The sequence below is a fragment of the Heterodontus francisci genome, chromosome 7 (genome assembly GCF_036365525.1).
Source record: "Heterodontus francisci isolate sHetFra1 chromosome 7, sHetFra1.hap1, whole genome shotgun sequence".
Lineage (NCBI taxonomy): Eukaryota > Metazoa > Chordata > Chondrichthyes > Heterodontiformes > Heterodontidae > Heterodontus > Heterodontus francisci.
The window spans coordinates 52,645,295-52,669,579 of NC_090377.1; the positions used below are offsets into that span (position 1 = coordinate 52,645,295).

The following is a 24,285-nucleotide window of genomic DNA, read 5'->3' on the forward strand; positions in this document are numbered from 1 at the left end:
TGTTTCAATTCTCAAGGTAGCTGACACAAAACAAGCTGCTCTGTTTAAGTCCTTATACTGTTGATAAGGAAACTCTTGTCATTTGGAAGGAAAGCTTCTAGAAGGTGTTACCTGGATGGTGGGTATAAGATCACACACGCACATATTTAAGACTTGATACCAAAGAGCCAAGCAGCTATTGCTGAAGCTTCGAAACTCCACCATTCCACGGGATGTGATGTCAGCTGTGATCAAGAGGATGATGGTAATACAATGATACATTTCATGGTGAGGTGTACTGAGCACTATTTTGCTCATGAATGGTCATTTAATGACTGACAATTGAATACTTTCCTTGGGAAGGGGATGGTAAGTGGACTCTTGCTAGGATTTAAATAGGTTTTTGTCTGCATTGTATTTTTAAATTGTATTCTTTACTGCTGGAAACAGCATGTGAGGGATTAAAAATCCCAGCTACAAAAAGTATTTCTGAAAGGGAAAACCATTGGCTCACAGGCTAGACTGCTGGATGCAGTAGGCTTCACAGGGTGTGAATAAATGAGGAAAACACAACAAGGAGTCTAAAGCTAATTAAATTGCCCTAAATTTCACATTGCATGACAATCAACAGGTGCCATACATATAATATTGGAAAGGGAAATGCAACTTTTGGTTTTAGTATATCTTCAAAGATATTGAAGGATATAACTGGGCTGATCTTATCGCAGTAAACAATCAGTCTCAATAGATGCTTGTTTTCTAGCCACCAGGAAAGTTGTGTGTTTAAATTTGTCCTGGCCAGTTCTAAACTGCAGCATATTTCACTCTGTTAAAAAATGAGTTTCTATATTAAAGTCATTGGCCGAAATTTTACCCTCGGTGGATGGGAGCTGTCCACCGACTGAAAAGTTGATGGCGATCCCGCCTCCGCCTGGCCTGGGGATCCAGACTGCATTTTGCGGTTCCCAAGCCCTTAATTGGTCTGAGACGGGACTTCCACCTCATTGAGGCAGGAAGTCCCGCCTAATGGAACTACCAGCCAATCAGAAACCCAGCTGAAGACAGAAGATGTCGGAGAGCATCGAGAACCGGTAGGTTTTTGGGGCCTCGCCTGGAGGCAATCAGTCGGGCCCTGGCGAAGCCAGGATGGTCGGCTGGGGGGACAAGGGGCATGTTGGGGTTGGTTGTGGCATTGGGGACGGCCCTCCGTTGGGCACAGGGCACCACATCAGGAGGGCCCCCGCCAGGCTGTCAGAAAGCAGCCTACTTTTATCAGGCGGCTTTTCTCGGGCCTGGGCTGCCCGCCAGCCAAGGGTAAAATCCCATGGCGGCGGGCGGAGGTCCCTGAGTGGCCGTTAACTGGCCACTTAAGGGCTTTGATTGGCCTGAGGCGGCCGGGCCATTTTTCGCCGCCGCTGCCCTGTGTAAAATGGCGGCGGAGGCGGGAACGAATCGGGAAGGGCTCCCCCGAGCCTCCTGCTCCATTTTATGTCCCCCCCCCCCCACCACACCCCCACCCCATCCTGCTCTTTGGGGGGGGGGGTGTAAAATTCTGACCATTGTATAATGAGAAAGTGAGCGGTGTCTTTATTACTGTGTGTATTGAGAATAGTGAACTGTAGGATTCACTGCTTTATAGTATATCCTGTATATTTACCTTCTTTCACTGAAATGAAACCATCTCCTGGTTTACAGCCCGGAGGTTCACAGCCTAATTCTCAGTCTTACTCAATGTATACTGAGTTCACCTTCCAAGGAGAAGAGAATCATGTGGAGGTCCATAATATGGTCTAGTAGTCTGTTTACTGAGTATGGATCCTTTGTTGTTTCGTGCTATCATTCCTCAAGATACCAGGCAAAAAAATAAACAGGTGCACTCTAAATTGTAGGAGACACGATGCCTGAGAAAGGGAGTGGTCCACAACATTGAACCTGAGATCATGGGCTGAATTTTGCCGGCCCCTCAATGCCACGGGTCGCGACTCAGGGGCCGGTAAAATATTGTGGGGAGAGGCCCACCTTAACCTGCGACGTGGAGAGGGGCCTGGCGCATATTACCAGCAGTGGTGGGACCTCGGTGCGGCCCCCACTCTGCCGAACGGCAGCGGCACCACAATCAACATATGGTAATGCTTACTTACCTATGCTGATTATGCAGCCCGCCACCTCTCCATCGACACTGCCGGATTTTTTGTTGAATGGGCGGGCGTCACATGCCATCCTGTTCACAATCTGAAAAGCTGGTGGGTCCTCACTCTGCATTACAGAAGGGAGGAGGGAGGGAATGATACACAGAGGTCTAACTCTGCATTCTGCAAGGGAGGGGGTCCGGGATTACTGGAGAGAAAGCTCTGCTGGCATGAAGGGAGGTACCGTATACCATCCCTCCGTTAACAGTGTACGCTCTATGTTTGTGAAGGGGCAATGGCATACTAGGCAACCTGTGTATAGAGAGGGTGCCAGAAAGGGCAGGAGCATTAAGGTTTTATGGATTGTGGGGGCAATTTATTTAGCTCGTAGGATCATGATGTGGTCATGCTGTGCCACTCTGAGTGTTGGCCAAGATGGGCAATGCCATGGCACGCCACATAGTTGATCCAGGAAAGCAGCTGATGTACCCGTCAATACGAATCCATGCCCTATTAGGAACTTTCGAATACATGAAGAGTTCAACTTTATTTATCACATGGAAATGGGTACGGCGCATCCTACATTGTGTGATCCTCTGGACGTGAGGATCCGTATGCGCCAGTGGCAATACCAACAGGCAGGTGTGAGCTACGTAGAGGCCCCCGGTCATGAGCAGCAGCTCCTCAGGGGAGCCCGCCATTACATTTGCCGTACATCTACAGGCCCCACATGACATGCCATCGGAGGTCAGAGCACCAGTGTCAGAGGAGATTAAGCATATAGAGAGGATGGTGACACGTCTCTGTGCCGTGCTCAAGGATGACCTGTAGCCCATGAGCTCCGGTGGACATCCCATGCCTTTGTTCCTCATAATGGCCGTGGTTCTCAAGCCTGACTCCTCTGCAGCCTCTTCTGAAGAGCCAACGGTGCAAAGGGATGTGACATTGGCGCTACATGCTGGCACACATCATTCGCACAGAGAAAAGGACACATATGTTGGTGAGGAACATTTAGTGAAAGACGTATTTACATTGCTGTGACACCCGTGCATTCTCATTTGTGTCAGTGTGTTCTCTGTAATAACTTTTATGGTCTATTTAAGTCTCACGTCCTGGAATGTGCAAATTTAAGATTATTCACCCAGGTGTTGCAAGCTTACAAGAAGGAATGTTGCACTTGAGTGGGAGAAGAGGATCGCAACTTCACAGGGCACTGGGACACAGCAGGGTAAGTATGTGGCACCAAAGTGGAAAGTGCTGGGGTAACTCAGCAGGTCAGTCAGCATTTGTGGAGAGAGAAGCAGAGTTAACCTTCAGGTCTGTGAACTTGGACAAGTAAACTCTGCTTCTCTCTCCACAGATGCTGCCTGACCTCCTGGATTTCTGCAGCACTTTCTGCTTTGCTGCCAGATTGACAGCAGCCCCACTCTTCAGTAGTCAGGTAAGTATTCTTTGACAGCTGTCAGGAAGCAAGTGCTGGGGCGCTTAAAATAGGGCCCCGGCACCTGCTGCACGACTGTCAAAGGATTCCTCAGTGTGCCGAATGTCCCACGTCTCTCCATGTAATATTGGGGAGGACGCTTGGAGTAGTGCTAATGAGCCCCCGCGCATAATATCGAGGGGGCTCTGCGGCGGCCGCTAAATGTGGGCACCACACTGAGTTGAAAGGGTGCTGCTGCACAGCGCGGCGCCTGAATATAATTCAGCCCAGTATCCATCATAAACGTGACAGGAAGATTGAAACAAAGTCAATTCTCTGCGATAGGCTTGGTATTTCCTCAATGCAGTTTGTGCCTTGTGCTTTTACTGAAAGGTGGTCTTGAGCTCCAAATAAGGCCACTTTCCTTTGATGTACCTCTTGCTGCAGGACCTTTTACCTCTGCATCCAACAAATGAGCAATATTTACCAAATGTCTCTACCGTACTCTAATGTGATCCATTTCCCTGCTTTTCTGTTCCACAACATCCCTTTAAAGGATAGCTGTGGCCCAATAAAAGCTGCTCCCCACACTGGATCTTCTACTCACCAGCTCTCTGGGAATTCTTTTCTTGTGACTGCAACATACTCAAATTAGCTCTCCTGGCTGGCCTTTCATCTTCCAGTCTCCATAAACTTGAGCTCGTTCAAAACATTACTATCCATATCCTAACTCGCACCAAGTCCCGTTCACATATCAGCCCTGTGCCCGCTGACCTGCACTGGCTACCACTCTAATGATCCCTCAATTTTAAAATTCTCACTCCAGTTTTCAAATCCTCCATGGCCTCGCCCCTTCCTAACTCTGTAACCTTTTCCAGCCATACAGCCCTCTGTGCTCCTCCAATTCTGGCCTCTTGCGCATGCCCAATTTTAATCGCTCCATCTTTGGCGGCCATGCTTTCAGATGCCTAGGCCCAAAGCTCTGCAACTCCCTCCCTAAATCTCACTACCTCTTGACTTTTCTTTCTTCTCCATTAAGACGCTCCGTAAAACCTACATCTTTGACTAAGCTTTTGGTCACCTGTTCTAATATCGCCTTATGAGGCTTGGTGTCAAATTTTGTTTGATAACATTCCTGTGAATTGCCTTGGGATATTTTACTATGCTAAAGGCAATATGCAAATGCAAGTTGTTGTTGTGTAAGGACTTCCAACGGAAAATGGGCCAGGCCTATCCTCTGTGTTAGAAAATTGCAGCTCATATGTCGCTATAGCATCAAAAATATTTACTCCGAGGGGCAGTGGCAAATTTCTTAGCAACTTGATTCACAGATTCTTAAACATGGTGGGTTTTCGTGCAAGTAGGATGTCCAGCTGACCAAAAAAGGTTCTTGCAGTGGCATTGGGCTGCATTTTATGGAGCTGACAAGGGTCCTAATGCCAGACTTAAAAGGTGAGGGGAACCCCACCTTGGCCCTTTGGAGACCACCCCCCTCCCCCCCGCCACCCAGGCTCTATTTAACGGCACTTGGGCAATTAACTGCCTGATGCCATGGTCCCCAACCCTTTAAGGACGGGGATCCCGCCCTCAGAGCTGCCAGCCAATCAGAGGGCCAGCAGCTCAGTAGTATGAGCAGTGCCAACAGGAGCAGTGGCCACAGTCGGTTCTGCAAGAGGTCCGGGACCACGATCATCACTGGAGCCCCAGACCCCAGGTAAGTGAAATGGGGCCGCCGGGGTCAGTTAGGCAGGCCCCAGTGGTTGGGGGAAGGGTGGTCACGGAGGGATGGCTTTTGCTGTCGGGGGCCCCCCTGTGGATTACAGACTGGCCACAGAGGAGGCCCCTCATGTCCCAAGCTCACAGGGAGGCCGCCTTGCTTTACTGGGCGTCCTCCCCATGTAGCGGAGGCCCCCCACAGCAGTGGTGGGAAGAGGCGCTTAAGTGGCTATTAATTGGCCACTTAAGGGCCTCATTTGGCCTCTGGTCAGGAAGGCTATCTTTGGCTTTTCCTGCCCCGGCAAAGTCGCATGGCAACAGTAAGGCGACGGGCTCTCCACCCGTTGCCTTCTGTCGCTATTTTGTGGACCCCCCGCCTCCCATCCCATCTCCCAGGGCCCCATAAAATTCCGGCCGATCATGTGCAATTGACACATTTTTCTGATGCAATGACAAATGATATGTGGGTAGTAGAATTGAGTCGAGATGGAGTGTTTATGCTTGGTGAGGTGGCCTCTCTAAAAGTACTTCATCACTTAAGTAACCTATTTACCAAATATTTGCAAGTGAATTGTAAAAATCACATGTTGAATAAGATATGCCCAACCAATTACATGGTAATGCTATGAATATATTTGGGATGGCATCTTGCCAAACAAATAACTGGAAGATGCAATTTGTTTGGCCAGATGCCAAAACACATCAAAAATAAATTCTTCAAGCTTTCCTGGACATGGCATTAGCTAAGTAGAGGATTCACTGTGCGCAAATAGTACATAAAAGGAGATCTTTTTCTGCAGCATCTTTCTCAAACTGCGGAAGAAGTTTTCATCTGTGCATTTGGTGTGGCAAATTCATAAGCTTGTTTAGAAAACATGTTTATATTTTCACTACACCTAGTTCATGAAGGAAATATTTCCCCCATGAAGATTTAGAAAAAAATATTGAGAATCTTCATCTTTCATAGAATGCAGTGAGCCATGTGACCCTGCAACATCAATAGATAAAGGTAACAATTTGCCTGAAATAAATTATAAATGGGAGTAAATCCGATATTATGCTAACATTACACATACTATTGAATAACATTTGTACCCAACGTGGCCCTTTGTATTCTCAGTCTGTTGCACAAGCCGTGCCATAAAGTTTAAGGGATAGAAATTGGTTCTTGTTGTACTTGTTTTCCAGGTAGGAAACAGAGGCAAGGAGGACCAACTTCAGGGCACAGTGTCTTGTACCTGATTTGCGTCTGCATTAGAGGCACTGCAATTTTGGTAAAGGCAGTTCTGTAGGTGTCCTGGGACATGGCCAAAAATAGACATTAGTGGCCTAAAAGTGACCTCCATTATGCTGGCAAGTGGCTTAGAGATGTACAGCAGGGGCTGAATTTTATCAGCCCTATAGGGACGGTCAGGGAGGCATGGAGGCCCATAAAATAGCGAGGGAAGACGGGTGGGCGTGGTAGTAGTATTCCTGTTGCCATTGAATTTCGTCAGGAGCGGGGAAGGCTGGGACTGGCCTTCCCACCCAGAGGCCAACTGAGGCCCTTAAGTAGCCAATTAATAACCACTTTTAAGGGCATCTTCCTGTAAAATAGCAGTGGCTGGTAGGAACCCCCCCACATGGGGAGACCGCCTAGTTTTTGTCAGGGATGGGGGCCCTCCTACTTGGGCAATCTGTGGCACATGGAGGGTCCCTGGTAGCAAAGGCTGTCCCTGCGCCAACAACCTCCCTGCCCTCAACAATCACCTCCCATCCCCTCGCTGGAGCCTGCCTGACCGGTCCCGGCGAGCCACCTCACTTACCTGCTGTCCAGGCCTCCAGTGCTGCTCCTGCCACTGCTTGTCAGGCACTGCTGAGACTGCCAAGCTGCCAGCCCTCCTATCGGCCAGAAGCTCTTGGAGGTGGGATCACCATTCTCAATAAACTCCAAAAGGTTTGTCAAACATGATTTCCCTTTCATAAATCCATGTTGGCTCCGCCCAATCCTACAATTATTTGCTAAGTGTCCAGTTATCACAGCCTTTATAATAGATTCTAGCATTTTCCCGATTACCGATGTCAGGCTAACTGGTCTGTAATTCGCTGTTTTCCCTCTTCCGCCTTTCTTAAATAGTGGGATTACATTTGCTACCTTCCGATCTTCAGGAACCATTCCAAAATCGATAGGACTTTGGAAGATGATCACCAATGCCTCCACTATCTCTACAGCCACCTCTTTCAACACTCTGGGATGTCGATCATTAGTTCCAGGGGATTTATCAACTTTCAGTCCCATTAATTTCTCCAGTACTACTTTTTCCTAATACTAATTTCTTTCAGTTCCTCATGCTCACTAGTCCCTTGGTTCTTTAGTATTTCTGGGAGGTTTTCTCGTATCTTCCTTTGTGAAGACAGACACAAAGTATTTGTTTAGTTTCTCTGCCATTTCCTTATTCTCCATTATAAATTCCCCTGTCTTTGTCTGTAATGGGCCCACATTTGTCTTTGCTAATCTTTTCCTTTTCACATACCTATAGCAGCTTCTTGGTTAGCTCAGTTGGCTAGAGTGTAATACAGAAAGATGCCAACGGCGCAGATTCAATCCCCGTACTGGCTGTGGTAGTTCGTGGAGGCCTGCTTCCTTGCCTTTCCCTGTGCTTGTGGAGTGGTGACCTTTGAGCTATACGTCACCAACTGTCTCTCTTTAATGTGGGGAGATGCCTATTGCCCTTTGGGACCATGGCTAAAGCAAAGATTTTACAGTCTGTTTTTATGTTTCTTGTTAGTTTACTTTCATATTCTATTTTCTCTTTCTTTATTAGTTTCTTGGTCCTTCTTTGCTGAATTTTAAAATGCTCCCAATCCTCAGGCTTACTACTTTTTTTTGATCTAATACAATCTTTAAATTCTCTTGTTAGCCATGGTTGGATCACTTTTCCTGCTAGGTTTTTGTGCCTCATAGGAATGTGAGTTTTTTGTAAACCACGTATTAATTCTTTAAATACTAGTCATTGCCTGTCTACCGTCATACTTTCTAATGTAGTTTCCCAATCTACCACAGCCAACTTGCCGTAGTTTCCTTTGTTTAGATTTAAGACCCTAGTTTCAGATTGAACTACTTTCAAACTTAAAAGTAAATTCTATCACATAATGGTAACTTTTTCCTAAAGGATCCTTTGCAACGAAATTATTAATTAGCCCTTTCTAATTGCACAATACCAGATCTAAAATAGCCCGTTCTCGAGTTGGTTCCTCAATACAATGTTCTAGAAAACCATCTTGTATACCGCATGTCCCGCATGGCAGACTGGTACAAAAGGTGAAGTCACACTGGATCAGAGGTGAACTGGCAAGATGGATACAGAACTGGCTCGGTCATAGAAGACAGAGGGTATCAGTGGATGGGTGTTTTTCTGAATGGAGGGATGTGACTAGTGGTGTTCCGCAGGGATCAGTGCTGGGACCTTTGCTGTTTGTAGTATATATAAATGATTTGGAGGAAAATGTAGCTGGTCTGATTAGTAAGTTTGCGGACGACACAAAGGTTGGTGGAGTTGCGGATAATGATGAGGATTGTCAGAGGATACAGCAGGATATAGATCGGTTGGAGATTTGGGCGGAGAAATGGCAGATGTGAGGTAATGCATTTTGGAAGGGCTAATGCAGGTGGGAGGTATACAGTAAATGGCAGAACCCTTAGGAGTATTGACAGGCAGAGAGATCTGGGCGTACAGGTCCACAGGTCACTGAAAGTGGCAACGCAGGTGGATAAGGTAGTCAAGAAGGCATACGGTATGCTTGCCTTCAGCGGTCGGGGCATAGAGTATAAAAATTGGCAAGTCATGTTGCAGCTGTACAGAACCTTAGTTAGGCCACACTTAGAATATTGCGTGCAATTCTGGTCGCCACACTACCAGAAGGACGTGGAGGCTTTGGAGAGGGTACAGAGGAGGTTTACCAGGATGTTGCCTGGTCTGGAGGGCATTAGCTATGAGGAGAGGTTGGAAAAACTCGGATTGTTTTCACTGGAACGACGGAGGTGGAGGGGCGACATGATAGAGGTTTACAAAGTTATGAGCGGCATGGACAGAGTGGATTGTCAGAAGCTTTTTCCCAGGGTGAAAGAGTCAGTTACTAGGGGACATAGGTTTAAGGTGCGAGGGGCAAAGTTCAGAGGGGATGTGCGAGGCAGGTTTTTTATACAGAGGGTGGTGAATGCCTGGAACATGCTGCCAGGGGAGGTGGTGGAAGCAGATACGATAGCGACGTTTAAGAGACATCTTGACAAATACATGAATAGGAAGGGAATAGAGGGATATGTTCCCCGGAAGTGCAGAAGGTGTTAGTTTAGGCAGGCATCAAGATCGGCGCAGGCTTGGAGGGCCGAATGGCCTGTTCCTGTGCTGTACTGTTCTTTGTTCTTTGTATATACTCCAGGAATTCGGCCTCCACAGCAGGAGTGCTATTTCGGTTTACCCAGTCTCTGTGTAGATTGAATTCCCCCATGATTACTGTATTACCCTTGTTACATGCACCTCTAATGTCTGGTTTATACCATGCCCGACATTACCACTACTGTTTGGTGGCCTATAAAAAACTCCTACCAATTTTTGCTGCCCCTTGCTGTTCCTTAGCTCTACCAAAACTGATTCTACATCTTGATCTTTCAATCTAAGATCCTCTCTCACTAATGTACTTAACTCATCCTTTATTAACAGCAGTACCCCACCTCCTTTTCCTTTCTGCCTATCCTTCCTAAATGTTGAATAACCTTGAATATTCAGTTCCCAGCCTTGGGCAACTTGTAGCCATGTCTCCGTAATGGCAATTAGATCATACCCATTTACTTCTATTTATGCTTTCAATTTATCTACCTTGTTGTGAATGCTGTGTGCAGTCAGATAGAGTGCCTTTAATTCTGTCTTTTTATTATTTTCACAACCTCTAGCCTTATCTGCTGGCGCACTCTTAAGTTTGTACATTCTGTCTCTTCCTGCCACATTCTGATCATATTACCCTTATTGCTACCTTGCTCTCTTCCTTCTCCTCTCTCTTTAAATTATCGCATCTTTTTTCACTTGATGCCTTGCCCCCACTATTTCATTTAAAGCCCTCTCTACTGCCCTCGTTATATGACTCACCAGAATACTGGTTCCAGCACAGTTCACGTGAAGACTGTCCCAACGGTACAGCTCCCATTTTTCCCAGTACTGGTGCCAGTGCCCCATGAATCGAAACCCATTTCTCCCACACCAATCTTTTGAGCCACGCATTTAACTTTCTAATCTTATTTACCCTACGCCAATTGGCTCATGGCTCAGGTAATAATCCACCTTTGAGGTCTGCTTTTAATTTAGCCCCTAGCAGCTCATACTCCCTATACAGGACCTCTTTCCTAGTTCTATTTATGTTGTTGATATTGATCTTGCCTTGGGACTACCTGTTCCAGCAAAGGGATCATTCCCCGCACCCAGTCTGTGCTGGCTAAAGGTGCTATCAAAGTTCTATCCCATGATTTCTTTTGTTTGGGCAGAAGAGGTAGCATGCATAAAGAAAACATCAGACATATTGGGGTGCATTTACAGTACAACTGCAGTGAAGATGTGACATGATTTTGCTTCATAGTGATGCCCCAATTACAGCATAAATATAGCACGCCCAGACTGATGTGCAGGGAGACTCTCTCTCGAGAGGATTAGCTTCCGAATCAGTTTGTATCTTAACACCTAATGGACATTACACAATTTTAGTGTTGGTGTGAAGCCAAAACTGTTTGCACAAAGGCTAAATTTGTAAAGTAAATTCCTTCTTAAAATAATGCATCTTAAAAACCAATTAAAAAACATTCACTTTTTCCCCTAAGAGCTCTTTATTTTAAGCAGTGCTCTTGAAATACTCTTTTTTTTTAAATAACACAAATTGTAGTTAATGACAATTTAGGTAATTGAGTTTATTTGGATCATCAAACTTCCTGTACTAACTAGCATTTTTCCTACTGTCACTTTAATGTTAGGCAACTGAAGCATTTGTACTCACTGCAGCAGTGAAGTAATTCCTGAGTGTATTGATATTTAAAAGGTAATTAAAAGTATTTTCCCTGCAATGCATCAAAATATCCCTTTAAATTAACTGTTAGAACTCCATTTGGAATGCGAAGGACTCTAGAGTACAAAAATTAAGTAAGAGAAGGGAACAGAGAGCAAGCAACATACTGTATTTGACTGGTGTGCAGTGATGAAAGTCTCCACAGTGAACAATTTATGGATGGTAGAACTGAAAGGAAAAAAACGCAAACACAATGTGCATACAGTGAGCAGGTACTGTACAAGGAGGTGTACCATGAAATGTGATAAAAATCAAGTACTGTGGGCCTCAGTCTGACTGTATAAACAATTGATCATATTACTTTTAAAGAAAGAACGCATTCCTAGTACATCTCAAAGGTGGCATGATACATAAATAATGGGTTTAGTCCAGAGATTTATTAGAGTGAGGCAGGAGATGGAGCAATGAGTCCTGCCAAGGAAGAACACACTGAGATCACAGAAACATCAGTTCATCTTTCTGACAGCTTTGAAAGTGTTGCTGCTTACATAAGGATCATGTGAGCCACTTTTAAAGGCAAAACATTTTTGGTATATTAAATAACCATACTTTTAACCTTTTATAAAATTATTAATTTAATTGTATTTTTGTCATTCCAATGTAATTTTAAGTTAGGAAATATAGTTCATGATTACATGTAATTTGCAATACGGGACCTCCTTGTTAAATTTAATACTTTGGGTTTCACTGATGGGAGTGAAACATATAAGCCAGTCAAAGAGCACATTACAGAGATTAGCATGTTATGGAGAGCATTCTTATTATGCTCTATTTAACTGAAAGTCAGGAACCGTGAGCTAGGTTTCATACTGCTTGCAGTTTTAATGCATGCTTGATGCTAATACTAAGTGCTGGCACTCAAGCACAAATTGCTATTGTATTTTAGTATCTGCAAATTGGGATTAGCATTTATTTTCATTGCAATGACAACCCATTGCAATGTAGTTTCAAAATTATGTGACCAGGCAACTAGAACAGAAACCATTCCACTTGTACTCTGACGGCATGTTTTGAAGTACGTGTTGGTGGTAGGGAACCTTGCACCCTGCCAACATGGAAAATTTAGGTTCACATCTTTTTAAGACAAATCAACTGCTACATAAAGACTGACTCCTGTCCTGTCAGAGAGAAGAATCCTGTCACAAAATATTATGTTTTAAATGCCATTTAAAACAAAGTCTAAGTTGTACTGCTTTCACAATCTCATCAAAAGGCTTTATTATAGAAATAATATCTTTAACCAGCTACTTATAGATAAATTCAGAACAGTGAAACCTACTGCTCCACAGTACACAACACTTGAATTTCTTTGCCCATCTAAGATAGGATAATAAAACAATCCACAGCACTGCAAAACATAAAATGGGTCTAGACAATAATATGCAGTTACCATTTTTTTAAATAAATATTTTCCCCTCCTTTTCACATTAGTCTTCTCTGTCAATGTTCTTTCTTCCTGCAGATGTTGGCCTAGATTTTCAATGTGGGGTCGTGAACCTGATGCCTGGAACATTTCCGGGTCCTGACCCTGTGTCGTGTCAGCATCAGCGATGCGATGAGATTTTTCAAACGCAAATTGGCCTGATGAGCAGAGCCTGGAGCTGCCTGGAGGCAGGAGTGAGAAACGGAGAGCCCTTTGAAAAGGCAAGGGGCAGCCTTGACAGGGCTCGCCATTCACTGAGAAGATGGTGCAGGTAGGCTCGAAGCGGGGTAGTCTTGGCATGGGCAGGCATCCATGAGTGGCCCCAAGGTTGTCAGATGCCTCTCTTGAGGTATTAACCAAAACAGTAGCTGAGAGGTGAGAGATATTGTTCCTGGCATACAGCAGGAGAAGTTCGCCCAGAGACACCAAAATGGCCTGGCTAGAGGTGGTGACAGAGGTCAGCAGCAGAAGAGTGACCAGAAAAGATTCAATGTCCTGATAAAGCCAGGCAAGGTGTGTGGCAAGCGACACCCAGCTGACAGGGTTCTAACTCTGTATACACCAGCATGCACACGAACCGAGCAGACTGAGTGCCTACAGTTCTCCCTAACATTGTCAGATCAAGTGGCCAGTTATGTCAGTGAGAAGTCAACCACCTTCACATATGGGGCACAATTGAGAAGTGGGCATCACTGAGAAGCCCAACAACTCTTGTCAATGACATGTTGTAATAGGTGAGGGGGGTCAGGCCACTCAGACATCATTGTCTCCTCATCCTGCAGAAGGGAGCTCACAACAGTTGCAAGATGCCTGGTACAGGTGGTGGTCTGCTGGACCTGCACAGTCTGACATTGATGGAGAAAGCAGCATTGGTCATTGCGAGAGTGCCATCATGGCAGGCCATGGGCCTTGATGAGATGGGAAGTGATGAAGAGCAGGGCCATTTGATTGCTCTGTCTGCAGGTGACCAGCATAGAGGCAACTCCTGTCCAATGGGTGCTCTGGCTCTTCGACTGCTGTCATCTATTGGGTTGGTTACGCTGAGGCACCTGCTGAGTAGCACGAGTTCTCATCATCAGCTTCTTGTGTTTCCCACAGGGCCAGTAGCGGAACGGGAGCGTAGTGTTCCAGCACAGTCATCACCGGCTTCCTCGGCAGGAAGAGATGTTCCAGACACTGCACCGTCACATGATCTCTCCACACCTTCCACTAGTGCTGAGACACTCACCTCGGTTGGGCCTCATCAAGATTAGAACGGGGAGCACTGGGTGAGCAGATCATGAGTGAGCAGCAAGAGGAAAGTGAGGCAGAGTCAGCTGTGGGCAGTCCCCTTCAGAGGACAGAGGGCAGACACAGCTATCCGCTGCTGGGCTAAGATGCTGGCCTCAGGTGTCACACACAAGGAGAGTTTCTTCTGCAGCGTCAGAGGCAGATGAGTTCCCAAATGTCGGAGGTCCCTGAGGTGTTGCGGAACCATGGGCAGATGTTGGAGGAGTCCATGCAGTGAATTTGCATAGTCATGATTCAGGGTTTTGAGTGCATGAACTCCTCCATTGAGATAGTGACCAACCTCTTGGAGGGCCATACGCAGCGTGACTCAGTGAATGTAGGAGCAGTGCGCTCATATGCACAGGAAGAGTGAGACTCTCTGTAGCATGGACTGCTCAGTGCCGCTGATGGCGCAGAGAAACTTGGTGTGGATGCCAGGTGCATCCCATCTGGTGACCTCATCCAGCATCCAAGGGCACCATGAAAGGTCTGAGGCAGCCAAGGAGGCTGATGGGGGTGCCACCCCTCAGGGGGAACTGGCATCATCCATCGTCTGCTTTGTCCTTCCAACTGAGGAACCATCCGTGCTGTAAGGTCTTGTGGCAGAGGCGGCTCCTGTAAGGACACAGGCGCAGCAGCCTGTGGAGGTGTCCCAACCGGCACCTCCATGACAAGGACAAGCCACGGCCATCACAGCCGCCTGTGGAGACAATGGAGCAGGCTGCCTCCACCTCATCCTCTGCCACCGGGGGAGCACCTCTTAGGAATGGGCGTGAGTGCAAGGCGTCACATTGTTAGTTGCACTTTTTGGGTCACCTGGGTGAAATTCTCTCCATTTGTTTGGTGATTTATTTCTCCTTTGTTAATAATAATTGTCTATGATCTCGAACAGTCTTGTGCTGTAGTCATGCTTCATGACAAAAGTGAAAAGTAGATTATGGGGAGTGGGGGGTTGTTAATTGTGGGAGCCTTGGGTACCTGAGTTTGGTGCGGCTCCATGGTCTGTGATGTGGGAGAATGTTGGTGGTGGAGACCCCATTGTCAAACATTTTGGATGGGAATGGAATTCCTAAGATGTGTGTGCTTGCTGGATAATCTCTCTCTGATAGAAATTGAGTTACAGAGTCATCTGTCATAAGGGCTGAGAGGCACTCAAGTGAAACATTGCTGAATCGGTGTTGCTTTGCAGCCAAGCCACCCTGCCGATCACTGTCAGGCCTGGGAGTGCCTCGGTGCTCTTTCTCCAATGCTTGGGCACCGGGCTCCTCTGCAACGCCCACTTCGTCCTCCTCTTCCTCTTTTACCTCTTCGTCCTCCTCCGAGGAAGAGTGGTGTTTCAGGTTCTCCTCTTAATCCAGCTCCAGGCCTCAAGCGACCACAATATGAGACACTCTGGTTGGCTCGTACTGGAGGGTACCACCTGAGTGGTCAAGGCACCAGAAGCACATCTTCAAGCTGTCAATGACCCGCTCGATGCAGGTTTGTGTTAGTTGATGGTTCTGGTTGTATCGCCTCTCCATCTGTATCTGAGTACCAGACATGTGTCAGGAGCCACCTCTTCCAGCAGCCATGCACGGAATCTGGACGTTGGGCTGAAGAGGTACGACACCTTGGACTACCAAAAGATGAAGGCAACATGACAGCTGCCCGGGAACCGAGCGCATACCCGCAAGATGTACCTCCTGTGGTCACAGACCAGCTGGACATTCACTGAGTGGAAGCCTTTTCTGGTCAGGAATCTGGCTGGCTGGTCTGTCAGTACCTTGATGACTATGTAGGTGCAATTGATGACCTCCTGCACCTGAAGGAATCCATGGATGGTGGCAAAGCCCAGTGCCCTCTGTGCCTGTGATGACCCATCTGTCTCAAAATGGATGTATTACTTCATCCTCCAGAATGGGACATTCAATACCTGATTGATGGTATGATAAACTGCCGGTTACAAAATGCCACCCAGGTCTGCTGCTGATCCTTGGAAGGAAACGAAAGCATAAAATTTCAGGGCGACGGTGACCTTGATAACTGCACGGACAGGCCTGTCATGGGGTTTGCGGACCTCAGGTCATTGTGGATCAGAGTGCAAATGTCTGAGATCAACTGCCTGGATCGGCGCAGTCTCCTATGGCACTGGAGCTCTGTCATTTGCAGGTAGCTACCTCTTGGGCAGTACAACTGAGGTTAGGGGTAATACCTTCTTCCCCTTGCAGCCCCTCTGGCCTCCTCCTGATCAGGAGGATGCATCTGCTGAAGCTCCTCCTTGCCAATCTGTCCAATGTCAGAGTAGCCTGCTCCCTTCTCAACTCCCTCAGTTCATTCACCAAGGCTTCCTCTGCCAGCCTCTACTGCCCAAGTGATGCCAGCAGCCTCATGTCCCTCTCAGGCATTCCACCATTCACTGTTCAAAAATGCAAGTCGCTCAGTACCTGCAATGTCAACTGTGTGCCACTGTTTGATCGCTGAGCCTTAATCGCTCCTTCTTAACTTTGTTGACCAATGCATTAATTAGCCTTCTTGGTGCTCTGTTGCATTGACGACAGCTGCATCCTGACGTGTACCACACAGTGCATGTTCCCCGTGCCTCCCTATTGAAAACTTGAAACTGCTCATCTGAGGCCTGTTAAGAGCTCATTAACAAGCTCAACAACCAGATAACTGGAGGCAAGCAGTCCCCTGTTCCCCCCACGCACCCCCCCCCCCCCCCCCGCCCACACAACCCTCTCTTTGAAACTTGTATCACATTCCGCAGGCAACGGGATCCAGTGCCCTTCACTGGGAAGGTGATTTTCAAATCACACCCACTCCCAACCCCAATGGGATTTGAAAATCCAGCCTGTTGATTCTTTGCTGCATTACAGATTCATGGGCACTGACACACTCAGCAGCATGTCTAAGTGGTCATTTTTCACATCTGAGTTTTGATATTGTTCAGCACAGGTGACGGTTATCGTCATCCAATATCAGAAGGAGGAATCCCAGCTAACTTTCACAGAATTACAGAATTGTTAGAGCACAGAAGGAGGCCATTCGGCCCATCATGTCTGCGCTCGCTCTCTGAAGGAGCAATTCACCTAGTGCCACTCCCCTGCCTTTCCGCTCACTAACCCAGGAGTGCTGAAGTCAATGGTTGCAACCCTACTGTCATCCTGGCTGAGATCACCACACACCCAAAATCAATCCTTAGACCTTCCTTATCTGTGTGGATCAGCTACTCATTGGAAAAATATGATGAGCCTTCAAGCAGCTCATAAAAAGAGTTTGTTCTGTTGCTGAAGGTGGAAAATCAAGCCCAATGTGCATTTTATCGCTGACTGCTGGAGGATGGGGCTTTCAAACTTATATGATTCCTGTTTTAGTGTTTGAAGTAAGCAGCTAATACAAAAACACAGAGTTTGCCATCATTAAACATGGGGATAAAAGAATATAAACATTAATGTAATTATTCTCTGGGATTTTTGTTCACAAAGACTCAAAAATGAAAACATAACTTTAATGTAATTATGTTCATCTACTTTGTAACTATAATTGTTATTGTTTTTTGAAGTGGTAAGAATAAATGAAATGTAAAACATGATTGAACATTAATAGGCCTACAGTACCCAGTATTAACATAACAGCAAGGAGGAAAGGTCTGAAGTAATTATGGTATGATACACTAGTGCATGCAAAAAATGATATTAAAACATAAGCAATGTTGAAGAGCAGACAAGCATGATTCAGTGTGACTTCACCAACCTGCAAGGTTGTGATAAACTTTTCAACAGTGGGAGGTAATGAAACATACACTGTGATGCTGATCCAAAAAAGCCCACATACGCGTTCATTATTTTAAATAGTTATTTCAGATTGAATGAACTTGGAATTTCAATCAGATTTATTTTGTTCTCTCATACCCTACCTACTGATCTCGATGTTCTTGGTATAATTATCTCCAAAATTACTCTTGGGTAGCTGATGGGGCATATATTATTCCAGATTCAATTTGATTTCCTGTTTAATCATATCATTAACAGAACTAACATATAGACATGAAGGCCTGGAAGAAATCATCATTGTCTTTTTACTTAGAGGTACAGCCAGAAATCTTCATCAAATGGTTAAAAAATCATATTTCATAATCTCACTTTACTTTCACTCCATTATACTTTTCATTGCAAACATAAAATCTAATGACCAGAATCAGTTTAAAGCATTTTATGGCTTTTATAAGTGTTCCAATTTCTGGAGATTTGCAGACTATTTATATGATAGAATTTCACACGGAGTTCAAAAGTGGTGTACTTAAGTCTGAAACTAGATTATTAAATTTAAATAAAACATAGGTATCAGGGGAGAATTGACTAAAGTAGATTGGGAAATTAGTTTAAAAGGTATGATGGTAGATAAGCAATAACAAACATTTAAAGAAATATTTCATAATCCTAAATGAATATACATTGCATCAAGAAATAGGGCTGGACTTTACCAGGCCTCCGATGTCAGGGGCTGTGCCGGGGGTTGGGGGGGGGCCTGGAAAATGCCTCCAGGCAAGGCCCGCCACAGACCTTGGCGCTGGAAAGGCCCAGCCTCATATTGCTTAGTGACGGGGCCGAGAGTTAATAATTTAAATGTATGAAAATGATTGAATTAAATACTTACCCACTCCCACCATCCGTTCCATTGGTGGTGGCAGCCGTCACTCCTCTGCCATCGGTTCTCCGTTCAGAGATCCGTTGCAGACACTGGTGGGAAGGGGGGAGTATAGAAATTATTTCAGTGGGGGACAGTGGGGAAAACAATTCCGATTGGTGAAGGGGATGGTAGAAAGGGGCTGAAGGTAAAAGTTACTGAACTTTAGGAGGAGAAGGTCAGGTACTCAAGATAACTATTTTTTATGGGGGGGGGGGTGGGGGTGGTGAGAGGGCAAGGAATGAAGTAAATGGAGATTGGGGGGTTGGGAGAGGGGATGGAAACAATTCTTTCATGGTTCAAATAAGTTTTAACATGCCTATTCCTTTAAATATTGAAATTCAATATTAGGACTGGAAGCCCATTAAGAATGGTGCCGGAGCCTACGCAGTAGCGGCGGACGCCGTTACCGGGGACAGATTGCCCGGCCCCTCCTATGCCATCGGGGGGGGTGGGGGGGGGAGCGATCCGCCTCAGCCATGTAAATGAGCCGCTGTGTATAATAGCATGACGGCTCCGCGGATTAAAGTCTGCGCGTGCGAGACACCATCTTTTCAGGAAATATAGGCCATATAAACTCCATGGGAAAAGTGATCCATCCGTGGCTAACTAAAGAGGTTAAGGATAGTACTCATTTAAAAGAAGAGGCTTATAATGTTGCCAAGAAGAATAATAAGCTTGAGGATTGGGCGAGTTTTAGAAATGTGCAAAGGATGACCAAAGATTTGATAAGAGGGTGAAAATTGAATATGAGTAAACTATCAAGAAATATAAACACAGACTGTAAGCTCTGGGACAACAGAAATTATGATGGAGAATGAAGAAATGGCAGAGATGTTCAAAAATTATTTTTATCGATCTTCACAGTAGAAGACACAAAAGCCTACCAGAAATAATGGGGAACTAAGGGTCGAATGAGAGTGGGGAACTTAAAATTCATACTAGTGAATGAAAAAAACTGGAGAAATTAATGGGACCAAAAGCCAACAAGTCCCTTGGATTCTAAAAGAGGTGACTGCAGAGATAGTGGATACATTAGTTGCGATCTTCCAAAATTCCTCAGATTCTGGAATGGTCCCAGTGGATTTCAAGAAAGAAGGAAGAGAGAATGTGGGGAACTACAGGCCAGTTAGCCTGACATCAATCATCAGGAAAATGCTGGAATCTATTATTAAGGATGTTGTTACGGGGCTCTTAGAAAATTTATATGATTAGGCACAGTCTGCATGGTTTTATGAAAGAGAAATCATGTTGGAAAAAGCTATTAGAGCTTTTTGAGGATGCAACTAGCAGAGTTGGATGTTTTCTGTTTGGATATTCAAAAGCCATTCGATAATGTGCCACACGAAAGGTTGTTACAAAAGTTAAGGGATCATGGGATTTAGAGTAATATATTAGCATGGAGAGGATTGGTTAAAGGAAGGAAAACAGAGAAGGAATAAACAGATCATTTTCAGGGTAGCAGGCTGTTACTAGTGGAGTGCTGAAATGGCCAGTGCTGGGGCCTCAAATTTTTACAATCTGTATTGTCATGCTAGGCCCCCACCTGCCAAGAATGAGGCACATTAATTTTGTCATGAACATTGGTTTTGAACTGTTACTGGAGTGAGGGGAGGACTTGTTGAACAGATCAGCCATGGCTGGAAAAGACATTTGCATATTAGCAGATGGTGTTTGGAAGGACAAAGCAGCCATTTCCTGACATTCAATCCACAATGGACTTTTGATCACCAGACATTGAAGGTGGGGGAGCTCGCATTCCAGGTTGACTGCTAAGATTGCTGAATACACAAACGGACATGGTCAAACCAGCTAGTCACATAACCAACCTGCTGGACAACCTGAATTTTTTTAATTTGTACTAACAGTTTGGGCAGAAAACTGTTTGCTCCTGGACTGAGAAGATCTCTCTCCTGTCTGCCCCCATCTCTTTCTCACAAGCCACTGAATCCACTGCAGTCACATGAACCCCAAGAGGGAAATGTCTCCTATAGCGAACAAAGTTTAAGAAGAATACTGGGCCCCAAGGAAAAGCAAGATCTACCTACAATCAAGGATTCTACAGTGAGCTCGAAGAACCATAACAACAACTCTTCAGATATTGCCTCAAACTTTTCCACTTTATTTCTTCTGCTGTGTTCTGTCTATCTGCATGTATGTATCGCGTATGCATGCTCGAGTGGGACGCGGTGCGTATCCGTAGCGTTAGCCGAATTAGAGGTTAAGTTTAAGTTCAATAAATTTCAACTTTTCTTCTTTAAACTTAAGAAAGCCAGTTTGTGCTGTTTTTTGTGCCTTATAATTGGAATACGGTGAACAAGGATTCACCGAGGGGAGCTAAAAACACAGTATGTTAAAAAATTAAACCCTGTTACAGTTAGACCAGGTGAAGGCTGAAAGGGAACCCTAGACCTCTTTCTCACCTGGTCGTAACAGTATTAATGATTTAGATGAAAGGACCGAGTGTAATATATCCATGTTTGCTGATGTTACAAAGATAGGTGGGAAAGGAAATGGTGAGGAGGACAGAAAGGGCTGAATTTTCGTCATGGAGGTGGGAAACAGGAGCCGTGTTTGTTTTCAGGCCAGAAACCTGCCTCCAGTAGAAAACTGATTAAAGTTAGGATTTTCACCTGGGTAAGCCCTTAATTGGTACGGAGATGGGTTTCCTGTCCAATTAGACCCAGTGAGGCCAGGAACAGAGGTAGGTCAGATGAAGTGTGCGGCTCATTTAGACTCCCCACCGCAGCCATCACTGAGGCTGCTGGTTGTCCTAAAGGATAAATCTGCTAATTGTGCCAAAGCCTTCCACAGCACCAGAGGGAAGCGAGATGTCACTGGAGAACTGGAGGTCTGGTACCTAGGGCAAGCGGCCCCTCGCTTCATCAATGCCAACCTGGATCTAATGCTGGAGGCTCTGGGGCAGAGGAAGGAGGTCTTCTTCTCAGAGGGTGGCAAGAGGGGGCCACCTCATCACGCACCCCTCTGTTCAATGTTATCACCCTCCGCCCACTCTTCCTCCTCTTCTCTCATCTCCTGCTCCTCCACCGATGTGCTCTCGCCTTCCAGGGCTTCACTGTCCTCAAGCTCTACACAACTCTGGAGGGCCATGTTATGGAGAGTGCAGCAGACCACTACAGTGACCTTGTCCTCACCAAGCTGCATGCCGTAGATGCATCTGTCCATGACAGTATCGGTAGAAGTGACTACTGCACAGTCCTTGTGGAGACAAAGTCCCGTCTTCACATTGAGGATCCCCACCATTGCGCTGTGTGGCAATACCACAATGCTAAATGGGATAGATTTCGAACAGATCTAGCAATGCAAACCTGGACATTCATGAGGTGCTGTGGGCCATCAGCAGCAGCAGCAGATTTGTACTCGACCACAATCTGTAACCTCATGGCCCGGCATATCCTCCACTCTACCATTACCATCAAGCCGGGTATCAACCCTGGTTCAATGAAGAGTGCAGGAGGGCATGCCAGGAGCAGCACCAGGAATATCTAAAAATGAGGTGTAAACATGGTGAAGCTACAATCCAGGACTACTTGCGTGCCAGATAGCATAAGGAACATGCGATAGACAGAGCTAAGCGATCCCATAAGCAACGGATCAGATCTAAGCTCTGCAGTCCTGCCACATCCAGTCATGAATGGTGGTGGACAATGAAACAACTAACTGGAGGAGGTGGCTCCATAAATATCCTCATCCTCAATGATGGGGGAGCCCAGCACATCAGTGCAAAAGATAAGGCTGAAGCATTTGCAACAATCTTCAGCCAAAAGTGCCGAGTGGATGATCCATCTCGGCCTCCTCCTGAAGTCCCCAGCATCACAGATGCCAGTCTTCAGTCAATTCGATTCACTCTGCGTAATATCAAGGAACGACTGAAGGCACAGAATCCTTCAAAGGCTTTGGGCCCTAACAATATTCCGGCAAAAGTACTGAAGACTTGTGTTCAAGAACTTACTGCGCCCCTAGCCAAGCTGTTCCAGTACAGCTACAACACTGGCATCTACCTGGCAAGGTGGAAAATTGCCCAGGTATGTCCTGTACACAAAAAGCTGGACAAATACAACCCATCCAATTCCCGCCACATCAGTCTACTCTCGATCATCAGTAAAGTGATGGAAGTTGTCATCAGCAGTGTTATCAAGCGGCACTTGGTTAGCAATAATCTGCTCAGTGACGCTCAGTTTGGTTTCTGCCAGGGCCACTCAGATCTTGACCTCATTATTGGTTCAAACATGGACAAAAGAGCTGAACTCCAGAGGTGAGGTGAGAGTGACTGCCCTTGACATCAGGGCAGCATTTGACCAAGTATGGCATCAAGGGGCCCTAGCAAAACTGGAGTCAATGGGAATCAAGGGGAAAACTCTCCACTGGTTGGAGTCATACCTAGCGCAAAGGAAGATGGTTGTGGTTGTTGGAGGTCAACCATCTCAGCTCCAGGACATCACTGCAGGAGTTCCTCAGGGTAGTGTTCTAGGCCCAACCATCTTCAGCTGCTTCATCAATGACCTTCCCTCAATCATAATGTCAGAAGTGGTGATGTTCGCTGTTGATTGCACAATGTTCAGCAACATTCGCGACTCCGCAGATACTGAAGCAACCTGTGTAGAAAGGCAGCAAGACCTGGACAATATCCAGGCTTGGGCTGATAATTGGCAAGTAACATTTGCCCCACACAAGTGCCAGGCAATGACCATCTCCAACAAGAGAGAATCTAACCATCTCTCCTTGACATTCAATGGCATTACCATCGCTGAATCCCACACTATCAACATCCTGGGGGTTACCAATGACCAGAAGCTGAACTGCAGTAGCCATATAAATACCATGGCTACAAGAGCAGGCCAGAGGCTAGGAATCCTGCGGCAAGTAACTCACCTCCTGACTCCCCACTTGCCTGGATGGGTGCAGCCCCAACAATATTCAAGAAGCTCGACACCATTCAGGACAAAGCAGCCCACTTGATTGGCACTCCATCCACAAACATCCACTCCCTTCAGCACAGACGCACAGTGGCAGCAGTGTGTAGCATCTACAAGATGCACTGCAGCAATGCACCAAGGCTCCTTAGACAGCACCTTCCAAACCCCTGACCTCTACCACCTGGAAGGCCAAGGGCAGCTGATACGTGGGACCACCACCATCTGCAAGTTCCCCTCCAAGCCACACACCATTATGACTTGGAACTATATTGCCGTACCTTCAGTGTCAAAATCCTGGAACTCCCTTCCTAACAGCACTTCCTACCCAACATAGACTGCAGCGGTTCAAGAAGGCAGCTCACGACCATTCTCACGGGCATTTAGGGATGGGCAATAAATGTTGGTCTAGACAGCAATGCCTACATCCCATGAATGAATTAAAAAAAACCCTTGCAGGACCCAACTGGTCCAGGCATTGGAATTACTTCCGCAGAAGCCCAATGGCCTGATCAATGTTGTTCTTCTGAGCAGGTGACCTTGGTTTGTATCGCCTCTGGGGCTCCTGTGAAGGTGTGAGTAGCCATGTCTTCAAGGGCTATCCCTTTCCCAGAGGATCCATCCATGCACTTTGGTGGTTAAAGTGAAGATCTGAGGCAACCT

General features: G+C 46.1%; 1 protein-coding gene across 3 annotated transcripts in view; it reads right to left on the reverse strand.

Moving 5' to 3' along the window:
* cers6 (ceramide synthase 6) overlaps positions 1-24,285 on the reverse strand; it is a 337,760-nt gene that overhangs the window by 48,475 nt on the left and 265,000 nt on the right. The window lies entirely within an intron of this gene.